This window comes from Raphanus sativus, chromosome 4, assembly GCF_000801105.2.
Source record: "Raphanus sativus cultivar WK10039 chromosome 4, ASM80110v3, whole genome shotgun sequence".
NCBI lineage: Eukaryota > Viridiplantae > Streptophyta > Magnoliopsida > Brassicales > Brassicaceae > Raphanus > Raphanus sativus.
In genome coordinates, this window is record NC_079514.1 from 50,839,351 (window position 1) to 50,847,712 (window position 8,362).

General features: G+C 42.2%; 1 long non-coding RNA gene across 1 annotated transcript; it reads left to right on the plus strand.

The window, feature by feature from the left end:
• The first annotated feature begins 957 nt into the window (after positions 1-957).
• On the plus strand, positions 958-6,262 carry LOC130511433 (uncharacterized). The gene is made up of 6 exons (XR_008944907.1): positions 958-1,053; positions 1,137-1,612; positions 1,899-2,049; positions 2,123-2,221; positions 5,965-6,088; positions 6,172-6,262. It is a non-coding gene; the product is annotated as an uncharacterized LOC130511433 (long non-coding RNA).
• Positions 6,263-8,362: the final 2,100 nt, after the last annotated feature.

The window sequence follows — 8,362 nt, forward strand, 5'->3', positions numbered from 1 at the left end:
TGTTGTGTATGACTGTATGAGTAGTCTCTTCTGTATTTAATGTTGTTTATTTGAAACTAATGTTCATTATCCCAAACTTGATGGTCTTTTTTTTGTTAATTTGTGAACAGCCGTTACTTGTGTTTTAAAACAAACATTTGAAATCATACAGTATCTTATGGACAAAGATAAAGAATGAAGAAAGATTGTAATCACTGTTACTTTATTTATCAAAAAGCTAGAAAATTATTGGTAAACAGAGGATTTTTTCCTATTACAGAAAGCCTGGAAACATTAAAAAAACGAAAGAGATCTATTTAAAAAAAGAAGCAAAATTACTATATTTTCACCCATTTTGGCTTTTTCCAGATTCCACCCAATTCGTCACTTTCACTACGTCTAAGCATTCTTCGTGCAGGTCTCCGACATTCCTATGCCGCAACATGTGGACTTCCTCGAAGGATAAAAAGTTTGGCTTATTTTTCCGACAAGAAATTGCTTCACAACGTATAAGAGTACTCATATATCATCATCATGAGAAGAAGACATACATTGTTTTAGGGGAAGAGAAGACTCATTGATTCGTGGTTGGTGATGATGGGTCATAGCCATAACCGTCGCCAGCTTTCACAAATCTTCCTTTCACTTTTTTTTTTTTCTAGTGACGGCTCTTGCTTTGCGAGATGCATATTACATCTGTTTCCCAAAACTACAACACAAACAATTAATCTTGAATCAAAATTTTCTAAAACTCTGTTCTGTAACACTTTTTAATAAGAAAAGGAAAAAAAAACTCACGTGCGCTTTAGTTTCTTCTCTTTGTGTCTCAACTCAGATTCATTCCTTGCTAGATTAGATTTCCATGGGGAATCGCTCATTATAAATGTAGAAGATATCGATCTTCTCTGCTATTTCTCACGTATGTTTGACTCTCTCGCTCTCGTGTGTAGGTCGCGACTCCGCAACACAATCGGATCAAGTACAAACAATAGATGTAAAGAAAGTAAATGCAAGCAAGACTTTTAGAGTTCCCTGTCAATAGACTAGGTACATCTCCTTCAGGATCGGCACCTGGTAATCCACTATACTCTTTAGTGATTTACAGAAGCTCTTGTTCTCTGATACAAGATTGATTCTCTCTCTATTCTGTTTTACAGGTTATAAAGAGGAAGACGATGATCAGAGTTTGTTACGCGAGATATTATCCTCTGCGACGCGCACATACTCCTGATCTCGTACACTTGGGCTCATTAAACCATCACCGACCCAAGTCTGCTTCTGTCTTACTTCGCGTTTATTCAGAACTCCTCTTGGGCTCAGGCCCAACAATCTTTCAGCTCGAGATCGATCACCACACTTCTCACAATCTCCACCTTGGTGTCGAGCTCTGTCTGAACCCTAGTCTCTCGCGAAGCGATCACCGATCCTGGTATCTCCGGTTCCTTTGTCCTCACTCAGAACCTCTTCCGACTTCAACCTCTTCAGTGATTGAGCCGTCGCCATCTTTCTAACCTCCGAGATGGGCTCTTCCCTTCAGTCGTCTTCTCAGCTCCAAAGACGACCTAACCCCGATCTTCTCAGGCTTCTTCAAGGACGCTCAGCTTTGCTAAGCAGCCTTCAAACTTCTCCCCAGGTAACGTCTTCGTCAACATATCGGCTGGGTTAACCGATGTGTGAATCTTCTTTAGCTCCACTATACCATCTGCGATGACATCTCTGATAAAATTGTACTTTGTCGCTATATGCTTAGTCTTCTCTCGGTAGACAAAGTTCCTTGCTAGGTAGATAGCACTTTGCGAGTCACAGTTCACCTTCACTGGTCCATCATTTAGCTTTAGCTCCTTGCAGACTCCTTTTAGCCATATACCTTCCCTTACTGCATCTGATAACGCCATATACTCTGCTTCTGTTGTTGACAGGGCAACCACCTTCTGCAACGACGATCTCCAACTCACCGTATTGCCTCCAACAGTGTAGACGTACCCAGTGTTCGACCTGTTTCTGTCCCTATCTGTGCCGTAATCAGAATCACAGTAGCCTCTGATCTTGAAGTCGCTGCTCTTCTTGAAAGTTAAGTTTAACTTCAATGCTCCTCTTAAGTATCTCATAATCCACTTGACAGCTAACCAGTGCTCTCTTCCAGGTGCACTCATGTATCGACACAGGAGACCCACAGCATAAGCAAGATCCGGTCTCGATCCCACCATGGCGTACATAAGGCTCCCAACCGCACTCGAATAAGGTACTTCTTCCATTGCTGTAGCTTCCTCTGATAGTTTCTTCTTAGGTGTTGCTTGTAGTTTGAACTGAGAACCAATAGGTGTGCTCACTGTTCTACAGTCCCACATACCGAATGTCTTGAGAACCTTAGCTAAGTACTCTTTCTGAGATAGAACTAGCATATTCTTTGATCTGTTTCTGATTATATCCATCCCTAGAAGTCTTCGTGCTGCTCCCAGATCTTTCATCTCAAACTCATTGCTCAGCTGAACCTTCAACTCTTTAATCCTTCTCATCTCCTTAGACGCGATCAACATGTCATCTACATAGAGTAGGAGATAGAAAATATCTCCTATCTCCTTTCCCTTCCAGTAGATGCAGGGATCATACTCACTTCTCAGGTACCCTTGCCTGATCATGAATGTATGAAACCTGTAATTCCATTCTCTCGGCGACTGCTTTAACCCGTAGAGTGACTTCCTTAGGAGACAAACCATCTTCTCTTTTCCTTTCTTTATGTACCCCTCGGGTTGTTCCATATACACCCTTTCTTTCAGAACTCCGTGTAGGAATGCTGTCTTTACGTCCAGCTGTTCTAACTCCAGGTCGTGTTGCACCACTGCCGATAACATGAGTCGTATTGAGACGTGCTTTACCACTGGTGCAAAGACCTCGTTGTAGTCCACTCCCTCCGTTTCCGCATAGCCTTTAGCAACCAGCCTCCCTTTATATCTAGGGTCTTCCACTCCCGGTATGCCTCGCTTTATCTTATACAGCCATTTGCAACCAATGACCTTGCAATCTTTAGGTCTTTCTGCATAATCCCAAGTGTGGTTCTTCTCCAGTGAGTCCATCTCATCATCTGATGCTCCAATCCACAACTCTCGATCCTTGCTTTCCATGGCTTCTTTGTAACTCTTCGGTTCCTCTGTTTCCAAGTCTTTAGCACTTGCTAGTGCATAAGCCAGGAAATCTGCGTCTTCAAACTTCGAGGGTGGCCGAATCGTTCTCCTCTCTCTGTCTCTGGCTAGACAGTACGTCCCTATTTCTGCTGCCGTTTCTTCACTCAAACCTGTAGGCTCATCTGTCTCTGATGCTTCATCTGAGTCTTCCTCCGCTTTTTCTTCTACGTTCTCTGTGATAGCTCCACCTCCATTTGAACCTTCTCCTTCGTAGAATTCTTCCAAGTTGCTACTGAACGTTACTTTCTTCGTAGTAGCATCTTTAACTTTCTCCTCTGGTGGTGACTCTTCCTTCTTTATATCCTTGAAGAACTTAGTCTCATCAAAGACTACATCCTTGCTTATCACAATCTTTTCCTCTTCTAGTAACCAGACCCTGTAGCCTTTAATTCCCTGAGCATAACCCATGAATACTCCCTTGACTGCTCTTGGACTGGTCTTCTCCTTGACTTGGTGAACGTAGGCTATACACCCAAAACTCTTTAGATGATCGTAGTTAGGTCTTGCTCCCGTCCACCTTTCCTCTGGGATCTCAAAGTCGATTGATGAGTTTGGTGAACGGTTTATCAGATAAACTGCGGTTGAAGCTGCTTCTGCCCAGTAGCTTCCCTCCAAGCCTGTCTCCACAAGCATTGCTCTCACCTTGTCCATAATGCTCCGGTTCATTCTCTCTGAGATGCCGTTCTGCTGCGGAGTGTAGGAGCATGTCTTGTGTCTCTTAATCCCGGATACCCTGCACAGACTGTCCATTTGACGGTTGCAAAACTCCAGGCCGTTGTCGGTGCGAATACACTTGATCTTTCTTCCCGTCTGGTTTTCAACTAGCAGCTTCCAATCTGCAAACCATTGAAACACTTCGTCTTTAGTCTTAAGAAAATAAATCCAGACCTTTTTAGAATAGTCATCAGTAAAGGTTAAGAAGTAATGAGCCCCTGCTAAGCTCGAAACCGTATTAGGTGACCCCCATAGGTCAGTGTGGATGTACTCCAGCACTTCTTTCGAATAGTGTTTGGCTTTTGGAAACTTCTGCTTGTGAGACTTCCCCATTGCGCATCCTTTACAAAATTCCAACTTCCCTATCTCCTTTTCACCCAAGTAACCTCTCTTTGCCAGTAGTTGCATTGATCGAGTGTTCATATGCGCTAGTCTTGAGTGCCACTTCTTTGTCTTATCTTCTGGCTTTTCTGCTACGTTTGCTTCACCTGCTCTTCTGACTTTCCTTTGAAGATAATACAACCCTTTCGTGTATACCCATGTCAGCACTTTCTTTCCTTCTTTGAAGAACTCTATCTTGTGATCTTTCCCGTTGTAGCTGCATCCTGAGTTCTCCAACTGTCCGTATGAAATAAGGTTTCTTCCCATGTCTGGAATGTACCTTACGTCCTTTAATACTATCACCAAACCATCACTACTATCAATGGTTATGTTTCCCATTCCCTTAACCATGCAGAATGAGTTGTTTCCCATCATAACTTTGTTGCCACTCATCTCAACGAAGTTAGATAGCAGTTCACGTCTAGGTGTGATATGAAATGTGCACCCTGAGTCAATCACCCACTCATCTTCAGACACGTATAAGCTTGCGGTTAGAACCAGGGGTCCAGGTAGATTCTGAGCAACATTTACTGAAGTGGTTCCTTTGCTCTGTTGTGCGTTGTCTCTCTTCTCTGGACAGTCCCTTTTCCAGTGAGAATCGCTTCCGCAGATCCAGCATGTTTTATCTGATTTTCCTGCTGGCCTGCTTCTTGATTTTGATCTAGCTTTCCCCTTGTTCCTATTTTGCCATGGTTTGTTACCACCTCTGCTGCTTCTCGTAGACGTCCTTCCTCTAGCCTCTGTGTACAAACCTTCTGACTATCGTCCTTTAGTAGCTAGTCCCTTCTGTTTCAGCTCCACCTCTTTAGAGTAAGCTGACGCCATTACTTCACTAACAGTCAGTGTATCTTTCCCTGTTCCGTACTGTAATGTATGAACCAAAGGCTCATACGCTTGTGGAAGGCTTGATAACAGCTGTATGGCTTGATCTTCATCTGATATGGTGATTTTGATGCTTGTTAAGTCGTCGATTAACTTCAGAAATAGATCGAAGTTCTCCTCCATAGTCTTTTCTTCCTCCATCTTGTAACACGAAAATTTCTTCTTGAGGTAGATTATGTTTGGAAGAGACTTAGTCTGATAATCTTTCTCCAGGGATCTCCACATCCCTAGTGCCGTTGTCTCGTGCATGATTTTCCTTAGGATCACATCGCTGAGGCATATGCTGAGTAGACTTCTTACTCGAAGATCCTTCTCTACCTTCTTTGGATCCACCTTCTTGTCTTTATCTCCATCATCATCATCGTGTTTTACGGAACTTTCAATCGACGATGATGATGAATCTTCTTCTAGAGCTGACAGTAGCCCTTGTATTTCTAATTGAGCTAACATCTTGAACTTCCATAGCCCAAAATCGCCTTTCCCGTCAAACTTCTCGATCTCGAACTTTCTTCGTGTTGGATCCATTGATTGATCTGATACCTGCAGATAACAAAATCGCAAACACCAGTAAACCAGTACTACAACTCAATCTTTGATCTATCTCCTATCGATATCCCTAGAAAGTAGACCTATTGAGTTAGAATACTTCCTTTGTTAGATCAAGAAGATCTGTAACCCTTGCTTGCTCGGAGTCGGTGGTTTGATCGAAGCGTTCCTCGATCTTCCCCCTCCCTTGTTCGACCTATGCTCTGATACCAATTGTAGAAGATATCGATCTTCTCTGCTATCTCTCACGTATGTTTGACTCTCTCGCTCTCGTGTGTAGGTCGCGACTCCGCAACACAATCGGATCAAGTACAAACGATAGATGTAAAGAAAGCGAATGCAAGCAAGACTTTTAGAGTTCCCTGTCAATAGACTAGGTACATCTCCTTCAGGATCGGCACCTGGTAATCCACTATACTCTTTAGTGATTTACAGAAGCTCTCATTCTCTGATACAAGATTGATTCTCTCTCTATTCTGTTTTACAGGTTATAAAGAGGAAGACGATGATCAGAGTTTGTTACGCGAGATATTATCCTCTGCGACGCGCACATACTCCTGATCTCGTACACTTGGGCTCATTAAACCATCACCGGCCCAAGTCAGCTTCTGTCTTACTTCGCGTTTCTTTAGAACTCCTCTTGGGCTCAGGCCCAACAATCTTTCAGCTCGAGATCGATCACCACACTTCTCACAATAAACCCTGTAGACATACCACGATCCTGGTAATCCGCTCCAGTGCTTTCATGACCTGTGATGTTTCGGATGTATCTGTCCAAACAAGATTGAGGATGTAGGAAGAGGAAGTCCAATGTTAATTTTCATATGTAACGGACCTAACTGATGATAACTTCTGCACTCTTGCTGTCCTGGTGATGTTACCTAAAAGAGACTATGTTGAGTTTATAATTTTAATTGTATTTAGATTGGCACAAAAGAAACAAAAAGAAGCAAAAGTGTCTAAAAGGTTGTCTGTAGTAAAGTTTGAGTCGGTAACAGATATGTTATTATGGTAAACCAAGAACCAATGGACGGATTAACTAAACCAAGTAACATGTCGACCAACTGCAAGTAACATTCATACACAAACATATGACATGAGCTTTAATTTAATTTAGAATATATTCTCATTAGTTAGGTCTAGTTGATCGTTCTCAGCTCTTACCAATTGTAGGTCCTTGAGATCCACTGCCGTTGATTTTGTTTTGTGAAGCTTTTTATATTTCTGATTGTGTTGAACCTGCAAAAATCAACTCATCCATGACGAAGAGAAGAGGCTTTCGATTCAGAGCTCCATGGAAACAGGAAGAGTCACTTTCTACATTGAAGAGGAAGATAACGTAGCGAACATGCTTTCGGTGTAAATATATACTTCTTATTGATGACGAAGATAACAAAAAGACGAGGCTTTGGTTGTAATATCCTAAAATGCTATTAAGTAAACAGGAAAAAGATTCACAATTCCATGGCAAATCCTTTCCATCAACTTACTTTACAATAAACAGAGACAAAATCAGAATCAAACTTCATGGCAACACCTTACCATCGTTTTTTCCAGCCTATATAAATTATATATAACCCATCATCCTCAAATAACAGGCCTGCAAGAAATTATTAGAATCTTGAACAGAGATGTAAAAGAGTTTGTTATTCATGAATGAAATGTTCAAGTTAGTTACAAACTGTACAGAGACGAGTATATATACATACGGTTTAGTGATATGAAACTAAACCATTGGTTAGGCGAAAGGAAACCTTAACCAATCTAACCAGAACTTGGTTTACATAACTCTAATACCCTCCCCTCAAGATGGAAGACATAAGCTATGTATTCCCATCTTGTCTATCAAACTTCGAAAGAGACTCGGTTGTACAGCCTTGGTAAGAACATCCGCAAACTGAAGATGAGACTTGACATGGAGAGTCTTCAAGAAGCCACTCTTCAAGCGCTCACGAACCACATGACAGTCAATCTCCACATGCTTTGTGCGCTCATGATAGACTGGATTAGAGGCAATGTACAACGCAGATTGGTTGTCACAAAACAGAGTAGCTGGAGCCAATGGTGGACAATGCAGTTCAGTTAACACAGTGGTTAACCAAATGAGTTCGCATGTAGCATCCGCCATGGCTCGATATTCAGCTTCAGAGCTACTCCTGGACACTGTCTGTTGCTTCTTTGACCGCCACGAGATAAGAGAATCTCCTAAGAACACGCAGTAGCCTGTTATCGATTGACGTGTATCTTGACAAGCAGCCCAATCGGCATCGGAGTAAGCTGTAAGCTTCATCGGAGACGAAGCAGAGTAGAAGAGTCCTTGAGCTGGATCACCCTTGAGATAACGAAGGACTCGATAAGCTGCTTGAAGATGAATGTCGGTAAGATGAGACATAAACTGGCTGAGCTTGTGGATTGCGTATGTTATATCTGGCCTCGTGTGAGTAAGATATAACAAGCGTCCTACAATTCTTCTGTATACTGCAGCATCAGGTAAAGCAGAGCCAGTAGTAGTAGAAAGTTTAGCATTTGGTTCCATAGGAACAGAAAGCGGTTTACAACCAAGTAAGCCTGCTTCTTCAATAAGCTCCAAGGCATACTTGCGTTGATTAATCGAGATACCAGCTTCTGTTCTAGAAATCTCAAATCCCAAGAAGTATTTAGCTGGACCTAGATCGCGT